Source organism: Monodelphis domestica, chromosome 6 (genome assembly GCF_027887165.1).
Source record: "Monodelphis domestica isolate mMonDom1 chromosome 6, mMonDom1.pri, whole genome shotgun sequence".
In the NCBI taxonomy this organism is placed as follows: domain Eukaryota; kingdom Metazoa; phylum Chordata; class Mammalia; order Didelphimorphia; family Didelphidae; genus Monodelphis; species Monodelphis domestica.
In genome coordinates this window covers 287,297,802-287,318,406 of record NC_077232.1, presented here as the reverse complement: position 1 = coordinate 287,318,406, position 20,605 = coordinate 287,297,802, and the positions used below count along the sequence as shown (strand labels likewise).

General features: G+C 37.4%; 1 protein-coding gene across 12 annotated transcripts in view; it reads right to left on the bottom strand.

The window, feature by feature from the left end:
• Positions 1-20,605, bottom strand: part of HERC3 (HECT and RLD domain containing E3 ubiquitin protein ligase 3) — a 159,138-nt gene that overhangs the window by 129,192 nt on the left and 9,341 nt on the right. For 3 of the 12 annotated variants that reach the window (XM_056803316.1, XM_056803319.1, XM_056803320.1), the window contains exon 1: positions 2,919-3,264. The exons of 1 other annotated variant lie outside the window; for it this stretch is intronic. The gene's annotated coding sequence lies outside the window, so the exon portion shown is untranslated. Of the gene's footprint in view, positions 1-2,918; positions 3,316-20,605 lie in introns of those variants that run through there. 8 more of the 12 variants (XR_008913032.1, XM_056803321.1, XM_056803313.1 and 5 more) reach the window with 5 other exon arrangements.

The window sequence follows — 20,605 nt, the reverse complement described above, 5'->3', positions numbered from 1 at the left end:
TATCTATATATAAACTTTCTATATATTAAGGCCCTGTAAGAAGAAATGAAGAAAAACGTCATTTAAAATAACTGTAGTATATATAAAATATGTGGTAGTACACCTATAAAGACACACACACACACACATATATATATATATATATATATATAAATATATATATATATATATACAACTACCAAACACATTTTACAGAAATCAAGACAAATGTATAAGAGATATTAATTGTAAGGCAAGAAAATATTATAAAAATTAGAGTACTGGATGTGGAGTGAAACAAGCAAAACTAGGAGAATATTATACATAGTAACTGAAACATTGTGGGATGACCAAATGTAATAGATTTTGCTGCTAATAGCAATGCAATGATATAGGACAATCCAGAGGGACTTATGAGAAAGAACACTATCCACATCTAGATAAAGCACTGTGGGAGTAGAAATGCAGAAGAAAAACATGATTTATCATTCGTTTATATAGTTATATAATTTTGGGTTTTGGTTTTAAAAGATTACTCTATTACAAAAATGAATAATATGGAAATAGATTTTGAGTGATAATACATGTATAAACCAGTGGAACTGCTTGTCAGCTGGGGAGGGGAGGGGAAGAGAGGAGAGAGAAAATGAATCATGTAACCATGGGAAAATATTTTAAAAATAAAGTTATATTTTAAAAATTACAGTACTATCTATGTCACTTTACTCCTCCAGTGAATTAACCAATCATACCACCAAAAGATTATTTTCGGAGCTAAAATAATAACAATTCATCTCAGAGGAACAAAAGATCATGAAGCTCAAAAGTGATCATGGAAAGAAGTGGGAATGATGGAAGCCTAGAAGCACCAGATTTCAAATTATACTATAAATTGGTAATCATGAGAATAATTTGATACTGGATAAAAATCTGGTAAGTGGAACAGATTAGGCCCCCAACAAACACAGCATAAAATAAACATAAAAACCTAGAGTTTGATAAATTCAAAGATGACTATTACTAGGATGAAGACTTGGCATTCAACAAAAACTTAAGAAAAACTACAAAGCCAACTGGCAGAAATTAGGTTTAGACCAGCAATGCATACCATATAACAAGATAAGCACCAAAAGGAAATATGATTTAGACACCAAAAAAGTGAAATAAAGAAATTAAGTGGATGAAGAAATTACCTTTAAGATCCACAGATGGGGGAAAGTTCATGGACATACAAAAGCTAAATAGCATCAAGGAAGATAAAATGGATAATTTTGATTATGTAAAAATCAAAACACATGCTGTTAAAGATTAAATGGGGGAAAAGGGGGGGGGAGTGTGTGTGGGAATTTTTGCAGCAACTTTCTCTGATACATGTCTCATTTCCAAGTGTGTATATAAAAGACTGATACAAGTTTATATGAATACACTATCCACTTCCAGATGGAAAGGTGATGAACTCAGAGTGCAGATTGAAGCATATATTTTTGGACATGGTCAATGCAGGAGTTTGTTTTCCTTGACTGTACATGTTTATAATGAGATTTTCTATTCTTGCTTTCTTCAGGGGAGTAGAGAAATTGAAGCTAAAAATAAAATTGAATTTTAAAAAAGAAAAAGGCAAAGGAAAAAGAGGGAGGGGGAGGAAGAAAGGAAAGTGTCCTTGGCATCTTTTTGTTTTGAAATATAAAGAAGAGAACACAGGCCAAAAAGAAGCACAAAAAAATGAGACCACACTGAAAGATACTGGTTGAATTCATCATATTCAAAAATAAAAGCAAACTATGAAGATCTGCAGTTTTACCTACAATCCTTTTTCTTCTATGTAAATATGTAAATGCCCATTTTATTTGGTTCTATTAAGTTCTGAATAAAAATTCGTAAACATTTAAAAATATTTTTAAACAAGACTAAAACACTAAAAGTAAAGGACGCTGAAGAAAACTAAGGCAAAACATTTGTCTCTGGTGAATTGAGGAAAAGCCTCAGGACATGTAGATGGCAACTCAAACAATAACGTTCTTGCTTGTTTAACCACAGTCTTTACCAAAGCATTCCTACATTGTGTATGTCAAAATTACAAGATTTTTTAGTTGTTAGTTTAGGCTTCAGGAACTTTGAAAAACTTTTAGGAACTTTGGAAATTCTGAACGTCCGGTTAAAGAGACGTGTAAGGTCATCGTGGGGATGCAGTATACTACTGTGGGGTCAGAGGATTTGGGTTTAAATTGCTCCTGGAGAAGTAGCGTAACTTGAGCCTCAGTTTCCCTACCTGTAAAATATGAGGATTGGTCTCTAAGACCCTTCCAGCTACGGACCTAGGATCTTTCCAGGTCTAAAACCACGACCACAGTCTTGTCAACCACAAAACAGCTTCCCAGTTTTCCTGCAACCTAGCGTACAAGACTTCCTCAAACTCCCCAGTGGCTCAGGACCTGGCAAAGAATTTGACAGAGCCAGGGAGGGAGGTGCTCGCCCACAGGCGGCCACCTCCTCAGCCTGCCCTCATCCTGGGGCCTAGAGGAGGACCCAGATCCTGCGGGGGCAGCTTCTAAGGCCCGCTGCAGCCCTGCCACGGTGGCCAGGGCCGGGCGGCCGCTGCTGCCCAAACTAACTGCATCGCCAAGCAGGGGGGCGGCGCAGCGGCTCATCCCAGCTAAGGCCTCGACTTTTGCCTATGCCTCGGTGGCCCCTACAGAGAGCATCTTTCGTCTCGCCTGTCCAAGCAGCCCCGTCGCCTCTGCAGGCTCCTCCCCGCCCAGCCCAGGCTTTCCCCGCAGTCGCCAGTAGCTCCCTGGGCGCACTGCCATGCCCAAAGGCATGCCCCTGGCCAGCCAGGCTGGGGTTCCAGGTCCGTTACCAGCGCAGAAGGTCAGGGCGACGCGACGCCCCCCGTACCTCCCCGGCCGTGCCCGCCCCTTCTCTACGACCGCGGCAAATACCCGCACGAGGAGCTCCTATTCATCACCCCGAAAAGAGCAGCAGCGCCAGAAGAAGCCGCCCCGGAGTACGGCTCACGCCGATCGCCGCCACCCAAACGCGGCTGCAGCCGTGCGGGCGCTAGGTGCCTGCCTCGCTCTGAACCTGCGACGCCCCGTGGCGCACCGCCCTCTATTCCGCCGCCGCCGCCGCCGCCAGCGCCACGGGGGCCCCAGGACTCCTGCACTGACAGCTCTTCTGGCCTAGACTCAGGATTCCTTTGGCTCTTTTCAGCGTCACAACCACCAGGAAGTTTCCTCCACCAGCAGACTGCGGACCATCACCGAGACTGACTTCCAAAAATGGCCAATGAGATGCCCGCCTGAGAGCCCGCCTGCACCAATGGCTACAGCTCGGAAGAAGGCGAGGGGGGCGGGGGCAGTGGATTGACACGTGGGGGGGGAGTGCCGGGGAGGTTCTAGGCGGGAGAGGAAAAGAGCCGTGGGAGCTGGGGGCTGCTGCTGCTGCTTCTTCTCCTTCTGCTGCTTCTTTTGCTTCTTCTGCTTCAGTCTCAAGGCCGGGGCACCGGGGTTTATGACGTGTTTTGTCTCAAAAGTGGGCAGCCTTGAAAAGGAGCTTAAGCTTGGCTGCTGCTTGGATGAATGGTTTTCAAAACTCATGTTGACAAGCAGGAACTGCCTAGAAGGACCTTTAGGACTGCTGATGCTTTAGCAACAAGGTCCCATATATGCCAAGGTACTTCATCAGCAAGTATTTATTAGGCGCCTGCTGTGTACCAGGCTCAGTTCTGGGCTCTGGGAATACAAAAACAAAAGTTAAACATCCCTTATTCTCAAAGAGTTTGCATTCTATTGAGGAAGCTTGCATGACCAGAGACAGAGACATTGATTATATATCTTTATATTATATCCACGTACATATATGATATAGATATGTTATAGACGTTTAGAGACAGGTACCAGGCCTGTGATTTCAATAGTATAAAGAGTTCTTAGTGAGGAAACTACCAATTCTGGCTAGTACCTGTTCTATAAAGATTTGTCTAGGGGCACAAAGTGGTTAAATGACTTGCTCAGGATCACTCAGCTTCTAATATCCGTGGCTAAACAGAACTTGAATCCTAGGTCTTCCCTGAAGCTGTCTCATATACAAAATATGTAATCAAAATAAACATAAATAGTTGTTTTGGGGAGAGGAGAGATCCAGGGGGAGATTAGGAAAAGCCCCTAAAAGAAGGTAATGGTTAAGCTAATTTTTAAAAATAACCTTTACCTTTTGCCTTGGAATCAATATTGGTATAATAATAATCAGTATTGGTTCCAAAGTAGAAGGCTAAGGGTTAGGCAATGAGAGTTAATTGATTTACCCAAGGGCCACGAAGCTAGGAAATGTCTTAGGCCAGAGTTAAACTCAGGACCTTCCATCTCTGGCTCTCACCCACTAAGTCACCTATCTGCCCCTGAGCTAATTTTTGAAGTTAAATTAAGGACTTTAAGAGGCTGAGGTAAGAAGAAAAAGCATTCATTGACTAGTACAGATCCAGTGCAAAGAAATAGAAAGGAAAGATGGCTTGTCTTGTGTTGGGAACAGTAAAGTGGGTTTGATAAGAGAAAAATAAAAGGCTAAAGAGTGGGATTTAAAAGATATGGGCCTAATTTTGTCATATTAGTTACTCTGTACATTTATTTTGTTCTTCTCCCTGTTAGAAAGAATGTTTCATTAGGGCTAAGATTATTCTTTTTGTTGTGGTCTTTATATCCCCAGTGGCATCAGTGCCCAGTGCCTGGCACATAAGGGGCACTTCATGAATGCTTGTTGAAAAATTGCCCCCTCAATAGAACTCAAATTAGCATTTTTCCTAAAAGAAATCTTAGATGATTCTCCCAGTCAAAATGACCTTCTCTTCAGATCATTTGTTTTGTAACTCTGCTGTAGTTATTTTGTAATAATGTTAGTATAGTAGTGTACAGACCCTATTTACACTGGTATTTTATGGCTACTAGTTATGTAACAATATACTCTTGGACTGAAAATGATTGTGACCCCAAGGGCATGTGGTAGGTATGCACAGGCAGGCTGCAACATATTACAAAAGAGTGCTGAATGGCAACAAAGAAATGTATCAGTGAAATAGATGGGCAAAAAAAGAATAAACTGATAGAAAGCCCATGTAGTAAGGTTTCCTGCACATTGAGTGCATCCTCTTCTGTTGAACTTTAGGGAGGATAAAAATTCTCCCATTTGAATGTCTCACAAAATGGAAAGACATAGAGTTGTAGTCTTTTGGGTAGAAACATCCACCTCAATGAGACTGCAAATCAAACTGAATTGAGTATATAATGCTCTGGTGCTACTTCTAAAATTCACAAAAGACCTGGATATGAGACAAATTAGAAAAAGTTGTATCCACCCTAGTCAATGGAATGATAATGGCATAAATGATGAAATAAAAGGAAAAGTGTGATATTGAATACAGAACAAAGAAAGAACTAGAAAAGAGCAAGCCCAAGTTTTCATATGTGAAATTTAATGGTCTATTTATTAGTGTCACCCATTACTCAGAGCACCTTCTCCCACAAAGGACTCCTGCTCTGAACTCACAGGGAACTGATTTAGTTATAGGGAAATGTAGCTTTTCTAAAATTTTGTTATGCTCTCACCTAGAGTTCCAGGTATGGCTCATTTCAAGGGATTCTCCCATAAAAGGATCCCTTCTAGAAGACGTATTTAATATCAAAATCAGACATAGGATAGCAATTCATTTTCTCTACCTCTAAAAGAAATGCTTAAAGTAGAAAAGACTCAAACAAATATTAGTAAACACATTTAAAAAATAACCCATCACCATCTTTATGCTCTTTCTAAAAAATTTAAGTAACTTTATGGAACTACTAAAGAGTTGCTTTCAAATGCTATTTGTGTAATTGACCAACCAATAAGAACATGATTTGGGTTTTCTTAGCCCTTTCAGCAGCAGTAACTTCCTAGCAGTTTCTCATAGTGATATTATCACTGTAGTTGTAAGAAGTACCATCCACTGGACAACCAACACCAAATGAGAAACCCTTGATTTTTTAAAGTCATGAAGGAGTCACCAAGGTTAGAAATGTCCATCTTTTACTATCAATGTTTAGTTAGTTGCGCATCGTGAAAGAAACACAAAGAGAAGAAATAAAAGACCAAGCAAGAGTTAGAAAAAAATTACAAAATGTAAAATAAATCATTTTGATTACATTAAATCAAAAAGGTTTTGTACAAACAAAACCAATGCAACCAAAATTAGGAGGGAAGCAAAAAATTAGGGGAAAATCCTTATAGCAAAAACTTCTGACAAAGATCTAATAACTCATAAGGAGCTAAGTCAATTGTACAAAAAAGCAAGCCATTTCCCAATTGATAAATGGGCAAGGGATATGAATAGGCAATTTTCAGACAGATAAATCAAAACTATCAATAACCACATGAAAAAGTATTCTAAATCTCTTATAATTAGAGAAATGCACATCAAAACAACTCTGAAGTACTACTTCATACCTAGCAGATTGGCTAACATGACAGCAAAGGAAGATGATAAATTTTGGAGGGGATATGGCAAAATAGGGACATTAATGCATTGCTGGTGAAGTTATAAATTGATCCAACCATTCTGGATGGCAATTTGGAATGATACCCAAAGGGCTTTAAAAAACTGCCTGCCCTTTGATCCAGCCATATAACTGCTGGGTTTATATCCCAAGGAGATAATAAGGAAAAAAGATTTGTACAAAAATATTTATAGCTGCACTGTTTGTGGTGGCAAAAAAATTGGAAATTGAGGGGATGCCCTTCAATTAGGGAATGGCTGAACAAACTGTGGTATCTGTTGGTGGTGGAATACTATTGTGCTCAAAGGAATAATGAACTGGAGAAATTCCATGTGAACTGGAACAACCTCCAGGAATTGATGCAGAGTGAAAGGAGCAGAACCAGTAGAGTCTTAAACACAGAGACTGATACAATGTGGCACAATTGAATGTAGAGGACTTCTATATTAGTAGCAATGGAATGATCCAGAACAATTCTGAAAGGACTTACTCCACCCTACTTAGTCTAACAAAAACAGGAATGTCTACACCCATACTTAAGGATTAAGTATTTAGGAGGATGGCCTATGACAGACATGTGCTAGCAAATGACAAATCAGAAACAACTGACATACCCCTGGGTTGTCCTAAGTCAAGCTTAAGCTACCATTGGTACATGTAAGATGCAGGAAAGTGATGTAAAAACCGTCTATATATTTCACGTCACTTCCTCTCTCCAGCCCCTTGGGCGGCAGAGAGGTGGCTGGCGGAGCATACTGAGAGTTTTGGCATCTTGGGTGGTAGCTGCTATTGTCCAGGTTTAGCAGTGAGTTTTCCTTGATACCATACTGGAGGAAGCTGAGTAGCCTAGTTCAGGTGAGGCATCTTTACTGAGCTCTATCAGAGTTTAGGCTGGTTCTTTCTCCTTTACCTTCCAAATACTATCCTCTTAAAAAGCCACTAATCTTCTTCAGAAACCTTGTGGCAGAGAACTTTAAGCTCCCTCTGGCACAGGCCAGGTGGGAGAAATCCTATACCCTTTCCCTCTCCCTTCTCCTTAATTCCTTCCCCCTATATTAATTAAACCACCATAAATTTCCAAACTGACTTGGGTATTTTATTTGGAATATTCCCTGGCAACCAAAATTAATTTAGATTAGGTCACAACCCTAAAATTATCCTTATAGAACTCTACTCACATCTTCTTAGAAGTTCAAAGGAGAGCTGGCAGAGTCCTAAATGATAACAATCAAAAGAGAGGCAGAGAAAAAGGTGGAGCTTTTCTTAAAGACTACCATGTGGACAGCTCCTCCTGCTTCTCTAATTCTCTTTGACATATTCCAGTTATAGGGACCAAGAGACTAATTAGACTTGTTGTGTTGTGTCTGTTATTAGGAAGAGTCCTAAGCATCCATCCCCCCATGGAGCCAGAGCACATGTCCAGGTCCATGGGGTAGTGGTTAGCCCACCGCCACTACATTAAATCTTTAGATAAATGGTTTGTCTATGTAGCTAATTTTGTTATATATTAAATGTCAAATTTCAGTCCAAGAAATAGATTGGTGTCTAAGATTAAAGTGGTTTATAAATGGAAATTTTAGCTACTATAAGATTTCATTACTAAATAGTCAAAATTCTACTTAAGAGTTCAACCCAGAAACTTCAGATAGTAATGCATTTACAAGATATAATTTTATTTTCTGAACTAGATGTTCAGCAAGCACAAGGAGCTCCATTTACCAAAAGATTTTTTAATAGATTTCCAACACTATCAACAGTCCTAGGACCCTGGAAAGCAAATTATGTAATTTCTTTTATATATCTCTTATTTGAAATGCTCATTACCCTGTAAACCTCAAAATACTATATCAGTTACACTATTATTATTTCTTTCTCCTCAAGATGTCTATTTGCTTGTCAGTATACACATTGTATTTCCCTTCCAAGTAGAGTGTTTCCTCAGTGCAAATACTGTTTCATTCTTGTCTTTGTAAGCATATTCAGTGCCAAGGCACAATGCCTTGGACTTATTAGGCACTTGAAATTTGAATTATTATTACTTAACTCCTCTGTATGCCTCTTTCCCTTGCATTCATTCTATTTTCTATTATTTTCTTTACAATATCCCCTACTTCCATTGTCATTTTAAATACAGAATCACAGGAATTTTGGAATTGGGAGAGATTTCAGTGGCCCTCTCGTCTAACACATCCCTGACTGGAATCCAAACTATAATATATCTGACAAACAGTAATTCAGCCTCTGTATGTTAAAAATCTTTGGTTTCTATAGAAATGTTAGAAATACATATTATAGTGGCTCCATGGTTTGAGAGTTAGGCCTAGAAATGAGAGGACCTAGGTTCAAATTTGACCTCAGACACTTCCTACCTGTGTGGCCCTGAGCAAGTCATTTAACCCCCATTGCCTAGCCTTACTATTCTGTCTTGGAGCTAATACACAGTATAGATTCTAAGATGGAAGGTGAGGGTTTAAAAAAATGAAATGTTAATCCTCTAGTCTAAAACCCCCTTTTTGGCTTCCCTATATGAATGTATAAATTGAGGTGGGGAGTGGGATTCTTAGGAAAATAGCCTGTGTGCAAACCAAACCTTCAATTAAAAAGTACTTCTTGTCTTGTTAAGAGCTTTCTCTGAAGACTTCTCTACTTGCAGCAATGCTATAATCTAGGACAATTCTGAGGGACTTATGAGAAAGAACATTCAGAGGAAGAACTGTGGGAGCAGAAACACAGAAGAAAAACAACTGCTTGATCACATGGGTCGATGGGGATATGACTGGGGCTGTAGACTCTAGATGATCACCATAGCACAAATATCAATAATATGGAAATAGGTCTTGATCAGTGGCACATGTAAAATCCAGTGGAATTGCATATCGGCAGTGGGAGGAGGGAAGGGAAAGAACATGAATCTTACAACCATGGGAAAATATTCTAAATTAATTAATTAAATACAATTTTCCAAATTAAAAAAAATCTTTCTCTGAAGAAATTCTTGCAATGATGCTCTCTACCTCTTTTATCTAGCTACTTCTAAGTCCATTCTAAACCTGGTCTCTTGGTCTCTTAATCATAGTCATGATCATAGTAGGACTAGGCACATACCCTTTTCTTTGGTACCTAAGATTAACTTTGGATTTTAAAAGGGGAGAGTTCTGATATTAAGTTTGAAATTACAATCTACCCACTCTCTGAATTAGGTTTCAATTTAACCCATCCTCTGATTGAATTAAGAACAAACAAAGCCTGTTGCTTATCTGTCTGTCATGGTTATCTATCTGAAGGTCATGGAGCAGGGCCGAGAGGGAATCATACACCTACATTGCATTTGGCTAGTACTCTGAACCATACGAGACACCCAAGGGTCTTCCCATACTTTTTGGGCCATGAAGGCTGTTGCCATTGGAGGCTGTGAACTTCAACATGGAAACTTAAGCTGGTAAGATAAAGGAAAGATAGTGCAAAGTATGAACACTCTGAAGTTATTTTAAAGGTACCAGGAGACCCTAGTCTCTTGCCCCTCATGACTCCTTGGCCTCTAGAAGACCTGCTTCTTGTCCAGAGTAAAGCTGGAGATCTCTAATCAGAGGGACTTTGGAAAGAGATATAACTAAGCATAAGTTTGGGTCCTGAAAAGAAGTGGAAGTTTCCCCCTCCCCCAGGGTATCGAAGGGGAGAAGGTATATGTAGTTTCTGGCTATGAACCTGGCTTTTAGAGGAGGTATACTAAGGGAATGGCCAGACACATATGGCTAGAGACATTTTCTTTTACTGGCCCACTTTTTATTGTTTATTAAATATTTCTAAATTAAGATACAACTTCCAGAGAATTTTAATTTTAACAGTGAGAACACTAGTGTCCAACCCATGTAGAAGTTCAAAGCCTCCAATGGCAACAGACTTCATGGCCCAAGAAGTATGGGAAGACCGTTGGATGTCTTGTATGGTCTAGAGTACTGGCCAAATGCAACGTAGATTTATGATTCCCTCCTGGCTCTGCTCCATGACCTTCAAGCAACTAGAATCCATTCTATCATCATTAAGCCCTTCACTTTGCTGGACCTGCTGGTCAACCTAACTAAGACCAAAATGTACTACATATGTAAGACAGAGTGAACAAAAGCTGGCCTCACACTGACTTCAAGGAAATTCTTCCTTGTCTTAGTATTTCTAGGTCCTGATCCCTGTGTGCTGGAAACTGCCCATGGGATCACCAAGGGCTTCTACAACCCTCTGATGACTGAAGCTCAAAAAGAGGAATTGGAGCCCTTCTTGTTCCTCAGTTGTGCTTTTTCTACTAGGTGGGATTGCTGTTCTGCAATTATCCTTCAAGAAACACGGACCCCTATAAGGCCTAATGCTTTACTCCTGCCCTTTCCTGGGGGCTTCCAGAGGTCCTTCTAAGTACCTCAACAGGAATTAGGTATGTATCTGGAAGAAAATTAGAGCAAATGACTCCCTTAGTTGAGAGAGGCCTTGCCCTGCCCTTTCCTCTCAGAAGATAAAGCTATGGGTGATATTCCCTAGATTCCCTGGATATTTCCTAGCAGTGAGGAGAATATGTAGCCAGGCTTGCTCTGAGAACTTGACTCATCTATGAAAGTAGGAGCTGGGATAAGAATCTTCCAAACTTATATGGGCTATACCTTCAAATCTTAAACATATTTATGCCTCCAAGCCTTCTTTTCTAGAGGCAGCTAACAGCAAGGTAGATGAAGTTCTGGAGTCAGGAAGAGTTCAAATCCAGCTTCAGACACTGTTTGACTCTGCAAGTCACTTAACCTTTGTCTGCTTTGGATTTTTTTGATGATAAAATAGTGATAATAATAGCATTTATCTTCCAGAATTATTGTGGAGACACCATATATTTATGCACAGTGCTGAACACATAGTAAGCACTTAATAAATGTGAAGGAACTTGCTTTCTGCTTTTTTCTAAGCTAGTAGTCTAATCTAGATTTAGACTCAAGATTCTTATTATCATAATAGTTAATATTTCTATATCATTTACTATGTGCCAGATACTATACAATTATTAACTCACTGGATCCTCACAATAAACCTGGGAGGTAGGTACCATTATTATTCCCATTTTACAGATGAAGCAACTGAGACAAAGGATGACATTGCTAGTAAGTGTCTGAGAATTGAATTGAACCAGAATTGAGTCTTCCTGACTCCAAGAATTGTTTTCTATCTACTGCACCACCAAACTACATTACTTATGGAAGTTAGTCCTCTTTTTTTTTTAAACCCTTACCTTCCATCTTGGAATCAATACTGTGTATTGCTTCCAAGGCAGAAGAGTGGTAAGGGCTACGCAATGGGGGTTAAGTGACTTGCCCAGGGTCACACAGCTGTGAAGTGTCTGAGGCCAGATTTGAACATAGAACCTCCTGCCCCTAGGCTTGGCTTTCAATCCACTGAGATACCTAGCTGCCCCAGTTATTCCTCTAAATGCCATCTAAAGAAACATTAACTTTTTACTTCCATATCACATTGTCATACTAAGTTTAAAGTCCACTATAATCCTCCAGACCTTTTTCAAGTAAATTACTCTCTAACCATTCCTGTCTTATTCTTTATTTGGAAGTTGAATTTTTTAATCCAGATTATAAGATTTCATACTTGTCCTCTTATTAGTGTAGCTTTACAAATTTTTAATTTTCTTCTTAGTGTAGCATGTAGATACTGCACCAGAATTCAATAGCATTGCCACATCACTCCAAGTATCAATCTGTTTTCAATTCCTCAGATAGAGTCTATCACCCAAGTGCAGGCTCACATCCCCTCACACTTGGCTTATTATAATAATCTGCTTCTCGGTTCTGTTTCCTTAAGTCTCTCCCTACTCAAGTCCATCCTACACTCAAGTTTCCAAAGTGATTTTTCTATAGCAGCAGTTCTCAACCTCTCAATTTGTAGCAATGAAAATACATAATGCCTATCAGGTATTTACATTCCAAATCATAACTGTAGCAAAATTACAGTTTTGAAGTAGCCACCAAAATAATTGTTTGGTTTGGGGTCACCGCAACATGGGGAACTGTATTGCGGGGTCATGGCATTAGAAAGATTGAGAACCACTGTTCTATAGCAAAGATCTGACCAAGTCACATACATCAACCATTCGATAAATTCCAATGGCTCTCTGTTATCTCCAAATTCAAAACAAAAAATTCTCTTTGGCTTTAAATCCATTCACAACCTGGCCCCTTCCTTCCTTTCTAATCTAAATCTTATACTTCACTCCTCTATGAGTCTGTAATGTAGGGTCTTAGACTTCCTTGAAAACATTATTCCCTCTTCTGAGTGCTCTCCTTTCTCATCTCTCCCTTCTGGCTTCTCTGGCTTATTTCAAGACTCAGCTGAAATCATTCCTTTTCAAAGTCTCTTTTCCTTTTCTCTTCCCCACTGTTAGTGCTGTGATGAACTCCAATTTGCCCTGTGTTTATTATATATAGTTATTTACCTGCTGTCTTCCCAATTAGAATGTGAACTCCTGAGGCTATCCCTTGAGGGATTGTTTGTCTTTCTTTGAATCTTCAGTGTTGGCACGCTGCCTACTGAAATAGTGGGGTTGTGGAACTCTTTCATGGAGAATTCTGAATGAGAAAAGGCTTCTGGGCCTACGGGCCCTGACCAGATACTATATCAAACTGTGGTTCCAGAAAAGGAGTGAGTTGAGTGACCCTTGGGAGAACAAAGTTCCTGATTGCTGCTCTGGAGTAGAGGGGTAAGAAGACACTTACAGTCTCTGAAAAAAACTTCAGTGGGTTAAGAATATTGAAACTGATAGTGGTGCTGGGACTCAGCAACATAAAAATGAAAAGAACCAAGAGACCAGAACCTCCCAGAGAGCTCATAAAACAATAACAATAACAAATTAAACTCTGAGACGTTGTCACATGTAAACACAGGGAGAAGAACTTGAAATTTGTGTAAAACTGACAATTTTAAAATGGGACTCTAAAAAGTAAAAAAATTTTAAAAGAGTAAAAAAAAAAGAAAGAGAGAAAGAACCTAAACACAGATAATTTCTTTGTAAATAAAGAAAATCAGAGTTCAAATATGGAAGATAATGAAATTTAAAGCATCCATTTCTAAGGTTTTAAAGAACAATGTAAAATGGACACAAGCCTAAAAAGAATGCTTAGAAGAGCTTTAAAGACTTAATTCATTTAAAGTTAATTAATTTAAATAATAATTTAATTCAAATTAATTTTAAAACTATTTCTTTTCAGCCTTTGAAAACCAAATGAGAGAGGTTGAGGAAGAATTAGAAAAAAAATTTTAAATGGAAGAAATATAGAAAATTATGGAAGAAAGTTCAACCAATTGGAAAAATAAATCTAAACTCACAAATTAAAATAATTCATTAAAAATTGAAATTGGGAAAAAGGAAGATGATAACTTCTTAAGACAAGAAATAATAAAACTAAATTCAAAAAATGAAAAAATTGAAAGACCTGGAAAACAGATTAAGAAAAGACAAAACGAATTCTTGGAATACCTGAAAGTTATAATCAAAGAGTGTAAAGCCTATCCTTTAAGAAATTCTTGGAGAAAATTGCCCTGAAGTTTTGGAACTAGAAGTCAAAGTAGAACTTAAAAAAAAAATTCATTGTTTGTCACCTGAAAGAGAACCCAACAAGAAAACACAGAAACAATATAGCAAAGTTTTATAATGCTCTGGTTAAGGAGAAAATACTAAAAGCAACTACAAGGAAATACTTTAAATACTGTGGAGATACAATAAAAAACAATATAAGATGTAGCAGATTCTACATTAAAAACAATGAAGGACATGGAATACAACATTTCAAAGAGCAAAGGAGCTGGGTTAACAACTAAAAATAATTTACCCAGCAAAGCTGAGCATCATCATAAAAAAAAGAAATGGCTATTTAAAGAAATAAAAGACTTTTGAATATTCTTGGGGAGTGGAGAAGACCAGAACTAAATGGAAATTTTGACATATAAGGAGAAAAAAAACATAAAAGAAACAACATGAAAGGCCAATTTTAAAGGATTTAATAAGGTCAAAATGTTTACTTCTCATAGGGGAAAATGGTATGTTTAAACTTTAAGAATGATATAATTGAGTGGTTTAAAGGAACAGTTATAGATATAGAACTGAATAAAGTAGAATGAGTGAAAAAATAAAATAAAATTGGATAGGGAGGTATAAACTGGAATACTCATATAAAAGAGGCACGAATAAAAGAAATATAGTGAAAGATAGAGGGATGGTAATGCTAATACCTTATTCTCATCACATCTCAGTGATAGGATGAGCAACATTTTAATTAACTTAAAAGGAGATAAAAGGTCAAGGGATAGATAGAAAGAATATTGGAATAGTGTGTAGATTAAGAAAACAGAGGACAAAGGACAAGATGAGGAAGGGAATAAGAGAAGTTTATATTAATAAATAAGAGAAAGAAAGGTACAGAGGAGGGACTCTTAGACAAATAGATTAACAACTATGAAGGTAAGGAAGGAGTAAAGGGAAGGAACTTTATAAGGTGGGGGAAGAAAATAAAGGTAGGCCTAAAGAAAGAGTAGTATTAGGGAGGTAGTGGTCAGAGGAAAATTAGATTTCTGAAGAGAAATAAGATAAAGAGTGACAAACAAGGAAAAACAGTGAAGAAAAATAGAATAGAGGGGAAATGCATAACTAATTATTATAACTCTGAATGTGAATGGGATAAATTCATCCATAAATGAAAACATATAGCAAAACAGATTAAAAATCAAAACCTAAAAATATGTTGTTTTCAAGAAACACATTAAAAAATTAAAGACTCACATAGAGTAAAAATAGAGGAATGGAGGATTAGAATATATTTTACTTCACATGATTTTTTTTAAAAAGCAGGGGTAACAATAATGATTTCAGACCAGGCTAAGCTGAAATAAATCTAATTAAAAAGATAAACAGGGACAATACATTAGGTTCAAATATAGTCTCAGACACTTCCCAGCTATGTGACCCTGGGCAAATCACTTGACCCCCATTGCCTAGCCCTTACCCCTCTTCTGCCTTAGAACCAATACACAGTTTGATTTTAAGATGGAAGGTAAGGAGTTTTATTTAAAAAACTTTTTTAAATTAAAAAAAAAACACTTGAAAGCAAAGGTATAAATATGGATTTACCCTTAGACTAATAAGAAACATACTTAAAACCAACAACAAAAACTATCTGTAATGTGGATAAGTTAAAAGCCTTCCCTATAAGATCAGGAATAAAACACTGGTGCCTATTATCACCAATATTATTTAATATTGTACCAGAAATGCTAACAATAGCAATAAGAGAAGAAAAAATCAAAGGTATCAAAATGGGCAATATTTTGATAAAACTATCTCTTTTTGCAAATATATATATATATACATATATGTATATATATATACATATACATATGTATATAGAAATCCTAAAGATTCAACTAAAATTTAATTGAAACTATCAATAATTTTAGTAAAGTACCAGGATATAAAATAAACCCACATAAATCACCAGCATTTCTACATATCATTAGCAATGTCCTAAAAGAAGAGATAGTAAGAGATAAATAATTTAAATTAACCATCTGTCCAGTTGGGTTTCACTAATTTGCTCATGTGCTGCCCACCATGTTGAAAGTCCAAAAGCTGTTGAGGAAAATACTTGAGGACGTGTTCTTAAGGACATGTACTGCTTGGAAGAATTGAAAACATCATTGTCTTTGGAAACATGCTAGAAGAACATGAGAAGAGACTGAAGAAAGTGCTGAATTGGCTGGAGGAAAATGTTTTGAAGCTGTTAAAAATCACGTATCCACTTATTTGGATCACTTGCCACAACTAACTGTGAGCACTGATCTAGAGAAGGTAGATATACTTCTGGATACCACACCAATAGAATCTTCTAGATTTAAGGACTTTTCTAGGATATAGCAATTTTGTGGGAAAATGTATTAAGAATAATGCTACTATTGCTACACTATTACATGAGCTCCTTTATTTATATATGATTAAAAGGATTTAGAAGCAGAAGGGCTGAGAAATACAGTGTTTTAAGACCAACAAAGAAAGCTTTTTAGAGCCCAATGAAAGGACAAATGTAAAGGTCTTTTTTTATATTATTTATTTATTTTTTAATTTAATGCTCCTCTTCCCTCCCTATACCATAGAAGATGAAAGTCTTTAAATACTTAATAAACTGACTGACAAATGCACCAGTGTTCCAAAGCAGACCAAACTAACCCTTTTTTGCTGCATAGAAATTCCAGCCTAGAGATTTCTGGTCACCAGAGACCAACATAGGTTTGACTGATAGTGACACCTATTCCTCCATCCACGAGCTGGAGTTTTTTTCTACTCTGAAGTAGGCTGCCACTTACAAGTTCAGGGACTATATAATGTACCTGGGATAAAACTCCAAGTGTGGACTGACAATAATTCACTGACATATTTTGGCCAATATTAAGGTGAATGCTGTATACCAAAGGGTAGCAGCTCCAGCAATGACGAATTCAGTTTATACTTGTAAACCAGGAGAAACTAATGCACATGCAGACACCCTTTTCTGAAGGCCAAGTAATTAATAATTAACAAAAAAAGGGTGCAAGAAGTATATGTGATACTCACGGAGCTGGACCACAAGCAAGTGGAAATAAAAATGAGAACTTGGGGAAATCCCCCAAACAGAATGTTATTCAGATACGTGCATCTTGTTTCATTTAACCAGCCTGACCTTACTTCAGTTGTCTATGGAGGACTACATACAAATGGCTATTAGAAAAGTGGCAAAATTCAAAAATTAAGGAAATAAAGTTAAGGATCTACTCAGTGGAATCAAAAAAAAGAGGTCATCCACCAATAATACAAAAATGGTTCTGTCTAGATTTACGATCTGAAAGCAAGACATATGAATTTTTGAAAATTCAATTTCATTTTATTTTCAGTCCTGAGTTTTCTACCTCTATCTTTTGCCAAACTGATTTCTAGTTTTTCTAAAAGGTTTTCTTGAAATCAGACTCCTTCTTCCAATGATTTGTGTGTTTGAATTGTCAAAGACTTCACCATGAGGTTCACTTGATTATTTTTACTCATCTGTTCCACAGATCTATTTTTAACCTTTCAACTAGTAACAAATATGTTTGATGGTTACTGCTTTATAATTTAAGACCTAGTGAAGGCAAACCTGCCTACCATTCCTTTTCCCCATTTTTATTCTTGAGATTCTTATTCTTTTGTTTCTCCAAATAAGCTGTTATTTTAATTCTATCAAATATTCTCTATGCCACTAGAAGCCTAGTTGAGAAACAGTAGGCCCAGATCAAGAGTGCTGAAGTTGAATGACCTCTTCTATCTCCAAGAGAATTAGGCTAGAATTATATCTATCTGCTATTCCTCAACTATCTTTAGAGTAGAGAAATGATTCCAAAGGATTAAGAATGAAAAGCTTCTTGTCTGATTATTCTTAAGGGGGAAGAGTTTATGCTTGCCAATTCAGCCCCTTTCCACTAAATGCAGTTCATACAAAAGACCATCATGAATAGCAAAAAACGAATAAAACCATTTGCACAAGCATGATAGCAAACAGAAATCAGTGTCTACACTGAAAAGTAAACGAGTTCTTTGGATAAGAGGGACATTAAATCTCAGTTGCACCCAGGAGGAAAAGAAATAGGATAAGTAATTCTCCTCTCTCTCATCCTGTCTCTTTCCTCTTAAGCTCTCTTCCAAAAAGGTCCTTCAAGAATCTCAATTATATGCAGGTATGCTGCTTTGGACTAAGCATTCCATTAGGTCACATGCTACCCATCTCTAGAGAAAGAACTGTTGGAGTATAAATGCAGATGAAAACATGTGATTTATCACTTGTTTATTTGGGTATATTATTTGGGGTTTTGATTTTATAAGATTATTCACTTATAAAAATGAATAATATGGAAATAGGTTTTGTGTGAAAATACATATTTAATTCAGATTTATTTGCTTGTCAACTCTGGGAGGAGGGAGGGAAAAAAGAGGGAGACAACATGAATCATATAACTTTGGAAAGTGTGGTAATTTGTTATTAAAATAAAACAAAGATAAAACATTAAAGAAAAAAGTGACAAGAGGGGAAAAAAAGAAGTCACATTTCCTTTCTTGAATGCAGCAAGCAGCACAGGTCTGTCCTTCAGAAAAATGGACCACCACTCCTGGATCAGAGTTAGTGTCACAAATATAAGTATTACCACTCAATTCCATGTTTGATAATTTTATATTTTAAAACTTGATGAAAATGAAACACTGATTTGAACATAATTTGGTATCCCATGATGGACTAATGGTTGTTGGTTTGCTGTTGTCCTTCATACTCAAAGAGGACCAAAATGACATCACTGATGATGTCTTTTGACTCACACAAACTGGTTTTAAGTGACTTAGAGTTGCACATAATCATAAGTCTTATACTCCCTTCCAGAGTCATTGAAGTACAGTGGTAAGACAAAATTAAGATAACTGGTGAAGCTTCAGGACGTAATGGATGACCTTGGCATCTTTGATGTTTAACCAAGCTCTCCACTGACTTCAAGGCCATGAAAACAAATTGTTCATATCTATCCATTTTGCCAAGGGAAGTTTTCCCATGCCGACAGTAGACACTCCCCTTAAATTCCCAATAGGACCAAAGGCTATTTGTTACTCTGAATCTGGTTTAGCCTGCCTAAGAAGATAGTTTCCTGGGGTGTGGCCACTACATATACTAGAGCTTCTTGGAGCCACAGATGGGAGCTGGGTTGGAGATGGACTCCAAAGGAGGAAAGATACCCTGAAAAGGGTTTGGCAAGCCTCACACTAGAGGTACTAGACCTTCCTGAACACCTGATATATCCTGATGGATCTAATACTAATCACAGTTAATATAAAAATGTATTGTTTTATGTTTTATAGAGAAACAGTCTCATTCTTACCTTCCAACAATTTAATGAAGTAGTTACTGAAGTTTCATTATCCCTGTTTTACATAATAAGAAACAGGTTCAGAATGGCAAAGTCACTAATTTTTATTCTTCATTTGTGATTAGTATGATCATGATAACCCTAACCCAGTATTGATTCTAAGGTAGAAGGTAAGGGTTTAAAAAAAATAAAGTAAATCTCAATGACACTATAGCAGTATGACAGCTTACATGTAGTATGTTGGAAAGCAAAGAAGAAGAAAAATAATTTTGCTTTCCTAATAGCTATTATTACTTGTCAAGTTAACCAGAAAAAGTAGGAGCCCTAGAGTGACATGGAGATCAAATTGTGATTTGGTTTCTAAACTCCAAAATCAGAATTAGGATTTATCATAATTATGTTGACATATTTATTTATTTGCTTTTTAAAATTAAAAATATATTTACTCTATCTTTAGTCTCTAATATTTGGGGGGTGGGGAGGGAAAGACAAAAATCTGTTGTATTAAACATCCATAGTCAGACAAAATAAATTTCTACATTGGCCATGTCCAAAGATATTTTATCTCCATTTTCACACTGAGTCCATCTCTCTGTCAGGAGGTAGGCAATAATTAGCATGATAATTGAGTGATGTGTTTCTATTTGATGATAGAGATTTCATTCTTAAAAAAGAACAGATCCCAGTTTTAATTTGAAAAAATGATTTTTTTTTACATTCTTCCAAAAATGTTTCTAAGGAGTCACAATGGTGGCTTAGTAGCAGCAAAAGCTGAAACTACTCTAAGAATCTTTGCAAAGGGCCTCAAAAAGGCAAGAGTCAAAAACAAACAATAAGACAGAGGGGACTTTACTTCAGAAAAAAAAAAACTTGAAAGGTAGGCAAAAAGAGTTGATTTTCATGGGATGAGGGGAAACTAGAAGTAAAATTGCACACTAAGGAGTGCCAGTCGATCATCCCCTACCTAATGTTCTAGGTTCTGAGCCTCAATATAGGCCAACTTTGGGATCTTGGGACCCTGCCTACACCAACAACAGAGTGCCCCACATCCAGCCCTTGAAGTCCCAAGCCCTGACACTAGCCCACAGTGAGACCTGGAAGCACTTGGCCTTTTCAAACCTTCACTGTGCTGAAGCCTTAGCCCTGGGGCAAAATAGCGCAGT